Source organism: Podarcis vaucheri (assembly GCF_965113315.1).
Source record: "Podarcis vaucheri genome assembly, chromosome: 13".
NCBI classification, from domain to species: domain Eukaryota; kingdom Metazoa; phylum Chordata; class Lepidosauria; order Squamata; family Lacertidae; genus Podarcis; species Podarcis vaucheri.
The window spans coordinates 14,768,105-14,781,058 of NC_138751.1; the positions used below are offsets into that span (position 1 = coordinate 14,768,105).

The window sequence follows — 12,954 nt, forward strand, 5'->3', positions numbered from 1 at the left end:
GGCAACTGAAGCAAATGAGAAAATTGCACCCCCAAGAATCATAGTTAAGAAGTCTAAAAGACAATGGGGCTCCTTTACATGGTAGGGGATGCTGTTCTTTCCTGCTTCACCTGCCTGCCCAAGAACTACACACCTTGCAAAGGAGGAACCAATCCTCTACAGCCTTTCTTGTCAGCTATGCTGAAAGTCAGGCTTATCCTAACTAACAGCAACATGCCAATGTTCCTGACTCCAGTACCTAGTAAATGGCTTCAGGAAGGGATTGAGCACTTGGGTTTGTGGAAGAGGTAAAGGCAGAGCCAGGATAACCTTCTCTCCTCCTGTGACCTCAGGTCCTGCCACCCCATGCGATTCCAGCTCACATGACACCCCTGTCACTCACCCCCAGGTCCCCACTTGTGGGCAGCTGGCACTCACCCAGAAAAGGCCTTCCAGTGCCAATGCCCTCATCATCATTCTCTTTGCCATTCCCTCAGGGCACATACATAATGCACCCATGTAACAGGGGCAGGTCTCTCCTATCATCTATGATGTCCTTGCATTATAGGAGGGAATGTGGATGCAAGCAGGGCAGGCTAGTGGAGACGGAGGAGACAGTCAACAAGAGCAGGAGGCCAATCTGCCACCCATCCCTGCTTGCCGTCTGAGGCAAGAACTTCACCTTGCCTCATAGGTGGGGTGGCCGTGCTTGTAAGTATGGATGGACAAAGCAGAACAGCAATGCAATAAGGAAAATATGCATGGAAGAGAATTTATTAAGATGATGCTCTGCTGCAGGTCCAAGAAAATTTCAAAGGGAAGGGGGAAATTGAAGAGGCATCTCTATAGCAATGGCTATTTTGAAAGTGATGAGAAAGAGTAGAAATAATGTAAAGGCAGCTTCCCAGCCAACACAGTGGAGAAGGGAAGTCTCCTTTAGAGTTATTGCTTGCAGATGAAGGCGTATGTCTTGTTGCAGTTTACATCATTCCACTTCTTAAAACCTGAAATTCAAAACAAAAATTATAATTCAAGAAAAAAGGAAAGTTACTTCTTATTGCCTATTATTCCTTTCCCCAATGTGTAGGGGGAATAAAATGGATTCAGACTTTAATAATAGTGAGGGAACCACCAGAAGGCCCTCAGAGCTGGACCTCTGTACCCAGGTTGAACAATGGGGGTGGAGACACTCCTTCAGGTATACTGGGCTGAGTCCATTGAGGGCTTTCAAGATCAGCACCAACACTTTGAATTGTGCTCAGAAACGTAGTGGGAGCCAATGTAGGTATTTCAGGACCAGTGCTATATGATCTCTGCAGCTACTCCCAGTCACCAGTCTAGCTGCCGCATTCTGCATAAGTTGTAGTTTCTGGCTCACCTTCAAAGGTAGCCCCACACAGAGCGCATTGCAGCAGTCCAAGCGAGAGATAACTAGAGCATGCACTACTCTGGCAAGACAGTCTGCAGGCAGGTAGGGTCTCAGCCTGCATACCAGATGGAGCTGGTAGGCAGCTGCCCTGAACACAGAATTGACCTGTGCCTCCACGGACAGCTGTGAGTCTAAAATGAGTCCCAGGCTGCACATCTGGTCCTTCAGGTGCACAGTTACCCCATTCAGAACCAGAGAGTCCTCCACACCTGCCATCCCCTTGTCCCCCCAAAACAGTACTTCTGTCTTGTCAGGATTCAGCCTCAATCTGTTAGCTGCCATCCATCCTCCAACTGACCAGACCCTCAAAAAGGACCTTCACCGCCTTCACTGGTTCTGATTTGAAAGAGAGGTAGAGCTGGGTATCATCTGCATACTGATGAACACCAAGCCCAAACCCGCTGATGATCTCTACCAGCGGCTGCATGTAGATGTTGAAAAGCATGGGGGAGAGGACGGAACCCTGAGGCACCCAACAAGTGAGAGCCCAGGGGTCTGAGCACTCACCCCCACCATCACTTTCTGAACATGGCCCAGGAGGAAGGAGCAGAACCACTATATAACAGTGCCCCCAGCTCCTAGTGCCTCTAGACAGTCCAGAAGGATGTCATGGTTGATGGTATCAAAGGCCGCTGAGAGATCCAGCAGAACTAGGAAACAGCTTTCACCTTTGTCCCTAGCCCACCAGAGATCATTGACCAGCGTGACCAAGGCAGTTTCAGTCCCATGATGAGGCCTGAATCCCAATTGGAAGGGATCCAAATGGTCCACATCCTCCAGGCGTGCTTGGAGTTGTTCAGCAACCACCTGCTCAGTCACTTTGCCCAAGAATGGAAGATTTGAGACTGGGTGATAGTTGTCCATATTGGCCATGTCCAAAGATGTTTTTTAAAGACGCGATTTAATAACTGCCTCTTTCAGCGGTTCCGGGAAAGCTTGCTCACAGAGGAAAGCATTCACTATCCCCCGGAGCCCATCACCCTGCCCTTCCCGGCTCACTTTTATGAGCCAAGATGGGCAAGGATCGAGGAGACAGGTGGTCAGTTTCACTCATCCAAGCAGCCTGTCCACATCCTCAGAGGTAACAGATTGGAACTGATCCCATGCAACTGGAATAGACAGTACTCTAGCACTCTCCTGCCCCAGCCCTGCTCCCATGATGGTGTCTACCTCTTTCCGAATCTGAGCGGCTTTGCCTGCAAAAAAGTTGCAAAATCATTGCAGGAGATCTTGGCGTCCTTACCAGGCCCCAATGGTGAAGGTGGTTCTGTTAAGATTGTGAACCACCTGAAAGAGTCTCCTGCTGCTGTTTTCTGCAGATGCAATAGAGGCAGTGAAGAAGGACCTCTTCACCATCGCTATTGCCACTTGGTAGGCTCGACATTGAGCTCTAACCCGTTTCTGGTCCGATTTCCACCACTAGCGCTATTGCCACCTCAGTGATTGTTTCATCACCCTCAGCTCTGGATAAAACCATGAGGCTGCCAGGCTCCATGCAGTTGGGGAGAGCGCTTCGGAGCCAGACAGTCGATAGCTCTGGTTAACTCTGCATTCCAGTGGGCCACCGGGGAATCAGCTGAAAGGCCATCAACACGGGATAAAACATCCCCTACTTTGGCCACCTCATGAGAAGAGAAGACTCCCTGGAAAAGACCCTGATGTTGGGAAAGATGGAGGGCACAAGGAGAAGGGGATGACAGAGGACGAGATGGTTGGACAGTGTTCTTGGAGCTACCAGCATGAATTTGACCAAACTATGGGAGGCAGTGGAAGACAGGAGTGGGAGGCAGTGGAAGACAACAACACCACTCTCTGCAAACCATTTGAATCCATTAAGTGGTGTGGAGGCGGATCCAAATCGGTCCCACCTCCCTGCAGAGGGGAAGGGTCACAACACCAGGAAGTGATCTGACCATGGCACTTCTTTCTTTTTGCTTTCTTTTTGCTTTTTCTTAGTGTCATATCACCCACATCCATAAAGGTGAACTCCAGGTCTAAGACATGTCTGCGACTATGAGTTGGGCCAAATTCATTCAGGGACAGCCTCATGGAGACCATGCTTTCCACGAAGTCCCAAGCAGCCCATTATAAGGTTGTGTCAGCATGGATGTTAAAATCCCCTAGGACAACCAAACTAGGTGTCTCCAGGAGACCATCTGCCATGACCTGAAGCAGCTCAGCCAGGGAATCCTTGGTACAGTGGGGAAGTCGATACACCAAAAGGAATCCTGTTGTCCAACTTCCAGAACACATGCTCAGAAACCTGGATCTTCCCAATAGGACACCTGGTGCAAGCTAATGAGTTCCCAAAACTCACTGCAACCTCGCCTCCCTGCCCATATGACCTGGGTTGCTGTGTGTAAGAGAAACCTGGTGGACAAGCAGCGACAAGGACAGGCCTTTTGCCTCATCCAACCAAGTCTCTGTTACACATGCCAGGTCAAGTCCTCCATCCCAATCAAGTCATGGATGGCAGTGGTCTTATGAATCATTGACCTGGCATTGCACAGCAGCACCTTCAGGTCATGTGGGTCTCCCTTGTTTATTCCAGTAACCTTCCGGTCAAGACCAGACCCAGAGGCAGGGATAGTCTTCAAACAATGACTAAACCTGCCTCCTCGGTAATGACATGGTCTGGTCTTAGCGTAACTCCTCCTCCTACCCATGATCACTGAGATTGGGTGTCCCAGTGCAACCCCACCTGTGGAACCTGCCTCAGTCATTCTATTGGCTGGGGCCCACTCCCAGGCAGCCCTGACCTTCTCTCCTTCAGAACAGAATACAAACTATACAATGAACCAATAAAACAGTAGAATCTAACAACAACAACCAAATTACAATTATACTAAAATTAAACTAATCCCCAGGCCCAACTAAATGTTTATCCCACCCCCAACAGAGAAAAACAAAACAAAAAACCAAAATTTAAAATGCCACAGATTAAAAACCTATTTTAAAGCATTTAAAAACATTTTCCACAGTTTGTTCCAGTGAGTCTGGCCTTTTCAGGACTCACAACAGGGCTGTGACCCAGAACTAACCAAACATATGAAGGTCACTCACTAATCACCTGGCTTCAAAGTCTTAAATGTTTTATCATGCTATTAATATTCTTTCGGGAGACACTCAGAGAATGAATGAATGAATGAATGAATGAATATTATTCTTAGTATTATTAAATGCTGTTTGAGCCTAATCATTTTGTTAAGAAACATGATAGAGTATAAGATGGCATAACCCAGATCTTACTTTGGCAACCACTGTTTTCTGAACAAAATATGTGATCACATGCAACCGAAGAATGAAGGCTGACTGCAGAAAAAGATTCTGCTTCATGGTATGATTGGAAGTTTCCCTAAAGGATCAATACGTAGGACCACTTCTGGTCAGATCTCCAGAGATAATTGACTTGTGAACCTTAGTACAGAGAAGCACCAGGCTGAGAGTGTATCCAATCAACTAATACCCAGAGTAAACCTTTTCAAATGAATGGACCATCAGTAGCAATGACTAACCAGAGTATTTTGAGTTTGATTTTTCTGATTTTTAAAATCAGATACTACCCTTTGAAATACTTGAAACTGATGGAGTGATAGGCATTTTTTTAGTCAGTCCCTACAAATTGCTTGCTTACCTGTCCCCTTTGCCAGATGCACACAATATTCTTCATTGTTGAAGTTGTCTGGGCGATTAAAATCCCAGCCTTTGTAATCGTAGATCTCATCGTCCGACCACTTCCAATGCCCTTTCTGCAGCAATATGATGGAAGAGATCATACATTCATTTGATACGAGGAGGCCAATGCAAAGGTCACATGGAGAGTTGACCAGTTATGAAGCAATTGCCAGTTATGATGGAGTTACAGTCGTACCTTGGTTCTCTTGCGGAATCCTTTCTGGAAGTCCGTTCGACTTCCAAAAACAATGCAAAACCAAGGCGTGACTTCCCATAGGCTGCAGGAGCTTCCTGCACTCAATCAGAAGCTACGTCAGACCTTTGGGTTCCAAAGAACGTTTACAAACCGAAAAACTCACTTCTAGGTTTCCGGCGTTCGGAAGCCAAAACATTCGAGTCACAAGGCATTTGAGAACCAAGGTATGACTGTATTTGTAAGAAAAACACTGGGACCTAATTTGAATAGTAGAGTGCTTGGTATCTGGTGGGTGGGGCTTGTGTGTTTTGCTCCGGAATCAGCCCCTCCCTTCAGTATCTGTGTTCCGTTAAGAATATCAGTTAAGAGGGACCAACTGCTTCTTCTCGCTTGTTGCCTCAGACTTGCCTCATGTTGTTGTATTTAGTTTCTCTTATTTTGTATTTTTGTTACAGTTTTCTTTATTATTCAAGCTTAGTTTACATTTATGTGAGCCACTTATTTTCCTCAAAGAACAAGCAACTCTGCTGGAGAATGGTGGAACATCCTAAACTTGGGTGAGTGAGGGGATATTATTCCCAGTTTGCCAGGAGGATTGAATATGTTAATCATCTCCCCACTTCCACAGCAATATTAGAGGAGGATTCTATTAGAAAATTGTGGAAAAGTCACATATTGGAGTAATCTGGGGAGACGATTCGGGTAAGGATGGAATGGTGATGCTAAGAAGCCATTACTCAGTGACAATGGCCTGAAATTGAGAAAGTAAAGGCAACTCACCTCAGTGGGATCATGCAGCCCAATCCAAATCCGACTTTCCTTTTTCTGGTATGCAGAGATGTAATTGGCCACCGCATTTGACTATTTCTCATTGAGGATGGAGGCAAGATGGGTCCCACAGCCAAAGCTCATGCACTCATTCTGAGAATAGCCAAGCAAGTAAATAAGCTCCACCACTATTGCTAACACACACACACACACACACACACACACACACACACACAGAGACACACACAGACTCTTTCCCACAAAGCTTTCCCAGAGTGGTTCAGAACTTGTCAAATAAGTAATAACAATTATTTAAAAATCATAAAACACCAGTGGTGGAGAGTTGGAAGTTTTTCAAATGGGAACTAAAGCAGCTGAGGAAGGAAGAGAGAAAAAGGGGTGAAGAAAATAGTGTGAGTGAAGCCAGGCCCCTTTCTCCATCCTCTGGACCTGCTGGGAAACTAAAGAAACCTGCTGGACCTGCTGCACACGAGTGCAATTAAAGGTGCTTCAAGCACTCAATCTTGGTGCAAGAAAACCACCTTGAAGCTCACACACAAAAACTAGGATGAATGCAGGAAGAATGCTCATAGTCATGATTTGGCTGCACTCTTTTCAGAAGCGGGTGGCGCTGTGGGTTAAACCACAGAGCCTAGGACTTGCCGATCAGAAGGTCAGCGGTTCGAATCCCCGCAACGGGGTGAGCTCCTGTTGCTTGGTCCCTGCTCCTGCCTCCTAGCAGTTCGAAAGCCCGTCAAAGTGCAAGTAGATAAATAAGGACCGCTCCGGCGGGAAGGTAAACGGCGTTTCTGTGCGCTGCTCTGGTTCACCAGAAGCGCTTAGTCATGCTGGCCACATGACCCAGAGGCTGTCTGCAGACAAACGCCGGCTCCCTCGGCCTATAGAGCGAGATGAGCGCGTAACCCCAGAGTCGGTCACGACTGGACCTAATGGTCAGGGGTCCCTTTACCTTTATGCAGGCATGTGGAATGCTGACCTGTGTTTTAATCTGGTTTTGTAGCTTATCCTTGAATTTAACTATTATCTTAATGTTTGAAATAGTTCTTCTTAACTGTATATAGCTGGGTGGTGTCAGGTTTTCAACACCATGATGTGTCACCAGCCAAACATCACAATCTGGCGATACACCATGGTGTTGAAAGAACAATCTGTACTGGCCCCAGCCCTCAAGGCATGGCGTGAAACGGCCACAGCTCTCATTGCAAGAGATGAGGCACTTTCATCCCAACACCCTGCAGAGCTGAGGATGACACAGCTTGTTTGCAGTTCTTGGCTTGGGGGTGGGAAGGCTCCACTCCCCCCCCCCAGCTGAGTGAGCCCTGAGGTCCCTCCTGCTCACATGCAAGCTGGAGGGACAAAGGGGCAGAGATAGCTTGTATCTTTTCACTTGTGAGGTGGTACCTTCTTGCCAGGCCATCCCTCCTGACTGTTAATTAAGCTTTCTTGGCTCCTGTGGAAACAGGTTAATTGAACACAATGGGTGAGCAACTCTCTTTTGATTATACCAAGATGCTGGCCAGGTATTGTCTCCCAAGAGTTCACACTGATAGCCCTCCTCACAAAAATGTCATCTGAAACCCATCACAGCACCTGATGTGACAGCTTGGTTGGTGAGAAACAGCTTCTTACCTCAGCTTCAGACCAAGTTTTGTGAGAGTCAAAATATGCATAGCAGCTGCCCTGGGATTTCATCCAATTCCTGGGACAGGATCTGGCCTTTACTGTATGGAGAGAGGAGTAAAAGAAGAAAAATATGGGGGAGGGGGGACAAAAGATGTTAGAATGCAATTTTCAATGTGGAATCCTACTTCACCTACAAATGTGCCCAGATAATTTTAAGATTAATGAATGCAGACCTAATTTAAACATTCCTGCTTCCATTGGTGACTGGTACCCCATGGCACCAATATGAAATTGGGACAGAAAGCAGGGAGGCAAACAGTAAGTGGATCCAGAGTCAATGACAGGCAGAGCCACTCCCTGACTGGTTGTCAATATGAATATGAGGAGTGGTTCAGAGCAGATTGAGGTTGGTAGGGCAGTTTCCTATTCACCCTAATGGACCTGCTTCCATTGCCTGGTTATTTATTCCAACAGCCTTAGCTGGGTTATCATCACCTGAAAATCTGACAAGCATTTGTTTTTATAAATGCTTAACCCCAATTAAAATTTCTGGGGAATTCCCAGATAATTGTTAAAGCACTCACCTGCTGGGAAAGAATAGGAGACCAGGAAACCAAGTAGGCAAAGGTAGGTGACAACCCCCATCTTCTGGGTGACCTTCAGTGGAAGGAAATGTGCAGCAAATTAAAAACCTATCCTTACTTATTGGCATTGTAAATGTGGGGATAGCAGGAAGAAGTAAATTGGTATTTTCTGTTCTTAAAATCATAAATGGGAAGATTAGAGAAAGAAGAGAGAACCCAAAACTTAAAGCTGGCGATTGTTGAAGTATCATGGAGTCAAATAAGGTTCGTGTGCAGAGGCACCTAGTGCTGAATATGTTCCATCTTCTGGTTGACCTTTTATGGAAGGTCAAAACCTATCCCCACTGGTTGCCATTTCGTCCATGTGGTGATGGCAGGAAGAATTAAAACAGTATTTTATACTCTTAACATCACAATTCTCCTTCATGTGAATTTCTAAAAAATGAGAAGAGAGGGAAAAGAATGGAGAAAAACGAGAAGGTTAGGGAAAGAAGGGAGAACCTAAAAAGTTTGCCATTGTTGAGGAATCACAGATCCTGGATTCTGGACCAGTGGAGGCTGGTGTCCATTGGGACTGGTAGGATTTGTAGGGCAGAAGGCAGTAAAACCAATGGTAAGTGGCGGCAGAGTCAATGACAGGCAGAGCCAAGCAATTCTGGTTTTGTTCTCTTTCCCCTCCAGGGACAACAGGTAGAAGGAAGGGACAGATGTAAGAAAGAACACACAACACTGGGACTTTCTGAGGGCAGGTGGAGCTTTGTGGGGCTGTGCCCCATTCGTCCTAGCATACCTGCCTCCACTGTTTCTAGACCAGGGATGCTAACTTGAATAAAATATTGAGGCAAGTAAGCCCCGCTCCCATAATTGATCACAAGATGCAGCACACAGACACCAGTTGAATGGCAGTGCTCATCAACTGGGGGAGGGCTGGCCCCTTCAAATATTTTATGGGGAGTGAAGGGGCCTCAGCTCCTAGCAGTTGGCTCTGATGATCTAGACTAAAGCAGTATTAACATTTATGGAAAGCCTTTTAGTTGTTAATCTGTTGCTCTTGTCCCTCTTTTGTTTTATGGGAAGAACAATACAGTGGTACCTCGGGTTAAGTACTTAATTCGTTCCGGAGGTCTGTTCTTAACCTGAAACCGTTCTTAACCTGAAGCACCACTTTAGCTAATGGGGTCTCCTACTGCCGCTGCACCGCCAGAGCACAATTTCTGTTCTCATCCTGAAGCACGATTTCTGGGTTAGCGGCGTCTGTAACCTGAAGCGTATGTAACTTGAAGTGTATGACACCTGAGGTACCACTGTAATAACCCTCAGGTTGGTGGGCTGCCTTAAGAAAGTTAAGAAGGAGTGGAGGTGCCTCTATGTCAGGCTGCTGTCAGTGGCTCCCAGCTAGTTGCCCAGAAAAGTATAAAAGCAAGGAAAAGTTTCTTACAGTCCTTTTTTATTTCAAACTTTACAGAGAGAGCCTCTTAGATAATGGCGTTGTCCTGAATGAATCTCCACCTCCTTCGCTCCCACTTTCTCATTCATCATCATCATCTTCTTCTCTACAGGTGCCACTAAGTGTCCTCTGTCCTTCGAGCTCTTTGTTCTCCCACTTTTAAGGCCTGACTGGTTCTGGGAGGTGGTGGATCTGGACTGCTGTCTAATGACAACGTGTCAGCCAGCTACTGCTCTGGCTCTGCCTGCTCCTCTTCTCCCATTATTTCCCAACTTTCCCCCTCTGGCTCGGAGCTCTGACCTCCCACAAACCACTATTGGAAATCTATATTGTCTCCCTCCTCCTCCTCCCTGGAAGGGACAGGATGGGAAGGTGGTCTCCACCCCTCCTCCTCCTTTACCCAGTCCCTGACACTCTATTCTGGAAGAGAAGACCTTTGTTGGCAGAAGGGAACTCAGGGAGCAAAAGTTAACTCCCTGGTGGTAGCCCCAGAAACAGGCAAAGGAAGGACAGAGATTGCTTTGGATTTACTTGATCCAGTCTTATTGATACATGCAAGAGGCCCCAGGGGCGGGACATCATCAGCACCTGCCTGGAAATGGTGTAACTAACTCTCCCCCTCCATTGGAGCCAATGAAGGGCAACAACGTACAAGTTAATAGTTAGCAAATGGTCAGGAAAATGGAATAAACTGCCTTGGGAATGCAGTCATACACAGAACAACTGTGTCTCAGGCTGCTGGGCTCATTCTTATATAGAGCTGGGCTAGGGCAGGGCATGGAAAGGCAGGAAGAAAGATGAACCATTTACCCATATATGGACTAGTGGAATGAACAATGCAGCATCCCAGGCCTTGTCAGAGGTCACTGCTAGGATATAGTTTCGTTCCACCTTTAGAACAGGCATGTAGAGTTGCTGTATGTCACATGTCAGTTTACTTCCAGCACAGTCTGCTGGGAACTTCCCTTGTATATAGCTTTTGCCTATGCTGTTTGCTTGGACACAAAGGGAAACAGACATGTTTTTTCCTTTGTCCTGATGCTGAATAAATGCTTGTAAATATGCTTACATATGCCTCTGTCCGCTACTTCTGTTACAAAGAGTTCTTATCTCTGCTAGCTTGCCCTTATTATTATTAACTCCTGGAACCTCACACTGCTTGGAGAGTAGAGTGGTGTGCAACAATTTTAAGCCTGTTTGCGGCTACTTTTCCTGAGGGATCAATGCTCAGTGCATAGATTGGAAAACACCTATGGCTTTTTAAAATAACTTTTATTAAAACAACAACAACAACCAGAAGCTTTTTTATTAGGAATTGTAGGTGCTGATATTTCAAAGGAGCAGGAAAGACTTTTAATGTATGCAACAACAGCCACACGGATGCTACTAGCCCGGAGATGGAAAGAAGACAAAGTCCCTACCAGAGAAGAATGGAAAACTGAACAGAAAGCTCAGGAACTAAGAATACCAAAACTTCAATAAAGAATGGAGGGGAATTTTAATTTACTTAAGAGACCACTGTAAGCAGATAAAAACATTAGCAGGATTGCAATAGCACTTGTAATGTAGAAGATATTATGGATAAAATGGAGAGACCTAAAAAGCAGAGACATCGCCTTGCCAACAAAGGTCTGTATAGTTAAAGCTATGGTTTTCCCAGTAGTGATGTATGGAAGTGAGAGCTGGACCATAAAGAAGGCTGATCGCCGAAGAATTGATGCTTTTGAATTATGGTGCTGGAGGAGACTCTTGAGAGTCCCATGGACTGCCAGAAAATCAAACCTATCCATTCTTAAGGAAATCAGCCCTGAGTGCTCACTGGAAGGACAGATCCTGAAGCTGAGGCTTCAATACTTTGGCCACCTCAGGAGAAGAGAAGAGTCCCTAGAAAAGACCCTGATGTCGGGAAAGATGGAGGGCACAAGGAGAAGGGGACGACAGAGGACAAGATGGTTGGACAGTGTTCTCGAAGCTACAAACATGAGTCTGACCAAACTGCGGGAGGCAGTGGAAGACAGGAGTGCCTGGCGTGCTCTGGTCCATGGGGTCACGAAGAGTTGGACACGACTAAACGACTAAACAACAACAACGAGTGTGTAGAAAATAACCTACAACACAAAGATAAGGTTTTTATTTGTTGCTATGCCCACTGCTGGCAAGGAGCCCCTGGAAGCTTGAACAGAAGGAACGGTGGCCCCCTAGGCTGATAAAACACCCCCCCACTCCTGGTCTAAAATGTATATACCCCCCACTTCCAGTCTTGACTTTATTGTCTCTGATGCGGCATGCAAAAATAAAAATAAAAATGTCAGTCCATTTGGTTTTCATAAATAGTGAAATTGGTTTTAAAAACCTGGTTTTGTGAATGAAATGAACCAAGCACAGCACTTATTTGTGGAAATGCAACTGTTCATATTTGTATACTGATCAACATTCTTGATGATTCCCCAACCAACACAGAATTCAATCCTTGCTTTCTGCTGCCACCTCGTGACAAAGAAACGTTAGAGGCACCCTGTTCATTTTCTTGCTTTCTACGGCAAGCTAACTCCCTTAATATACTTTGTAAGGAGAAGAGCCCCCAGCGCTAGCTTGGGTGGACTTGACTGGCCGGTCACCATCTCAAGTTTCTAGCAGTCTCGGTTGCTTGGTTTTGTTGAAAAACGAAATTGCCACCAGATGAACAGCTTCTAAAGCCGTGTTCAAACCCCCAATCATGAGCAAACAGTCGACACTCTTAGTGAAGGGCATATTATCACACACAGCTATCCCAGGAATTCCATGACCCATGAACATAGCTTTAAACTAAGGTTACCAGATGTCCCCGTTTCCCAGGGACAGTCCCCGGATTTACAAATCAGTCCCCCGACAAAATCCATCTATTTAGTAGGAAGTTGAAAAGTGTCCCTGGATTCATTGAAAAAAAAATCTGGTAATCTGACTTTAAACTTAACAGTCACAGTTACTGCCATCTTCCAAGGCAGCCTCGATGTTTCTCAATATTGAAAAACATCAACCACAAGAAGAAAAGCGGGAGAGCCATGTTCAAGTGCACATGCAGCTGCTGGGTGACCTTGGGCCAGTCACACTTCTCTGAAGTCTCTCAGCCCCACTCACCTCACAGATGTTTGTTGTGGGGGAGGAAGGGAAAGGAGAATGTTAGCCGCTTTGAGACTCCTTCGGGTAGTGATAAAGCGGGATATCAAATCCAAACTCTTCTCTTCTTCTTCTT

At 46.0% G+C, this 12,954-nt stretch overlaps 1 protein-coding gene and 1 long non-coding RNA gene across 2 annotated transcripts in view; one reads left to right on the forward strand and one right to left on the reverse strand.

The window, feature by feature from the left end:
- Window positions 1–908: 908 nt before the first annotated feature.
- Window positions 909–6,141, reverse strand: LOC309517172. The gene is made up of 3 exons (XR_014213164.1): window positions 6,060–6,141; window positions 5,043–5,157; window positions 909–983 (listed from the first exon to the last, which is right to left on the reverse strand). It is a non-coding gene; the product is annotated as an uncharacterized lncRNA (long non-coding RNA).
- LOC309517150 (regenerating islet-derived protein 4-like) overlaps window positions 5,449–12,954 on the forward strand; it is a 57,663-nt gene continuing 50,157 nt past the window's right edge. The window contains exon 1 of the mRNA XM_082196236.1: window positions 5,449–5,836. The gene's annotated coding sequence lies outside the window, so the exon portion shown is untranslated. The remainder of the gene's footprint in view (window positions 5,837–12,954) is intronic.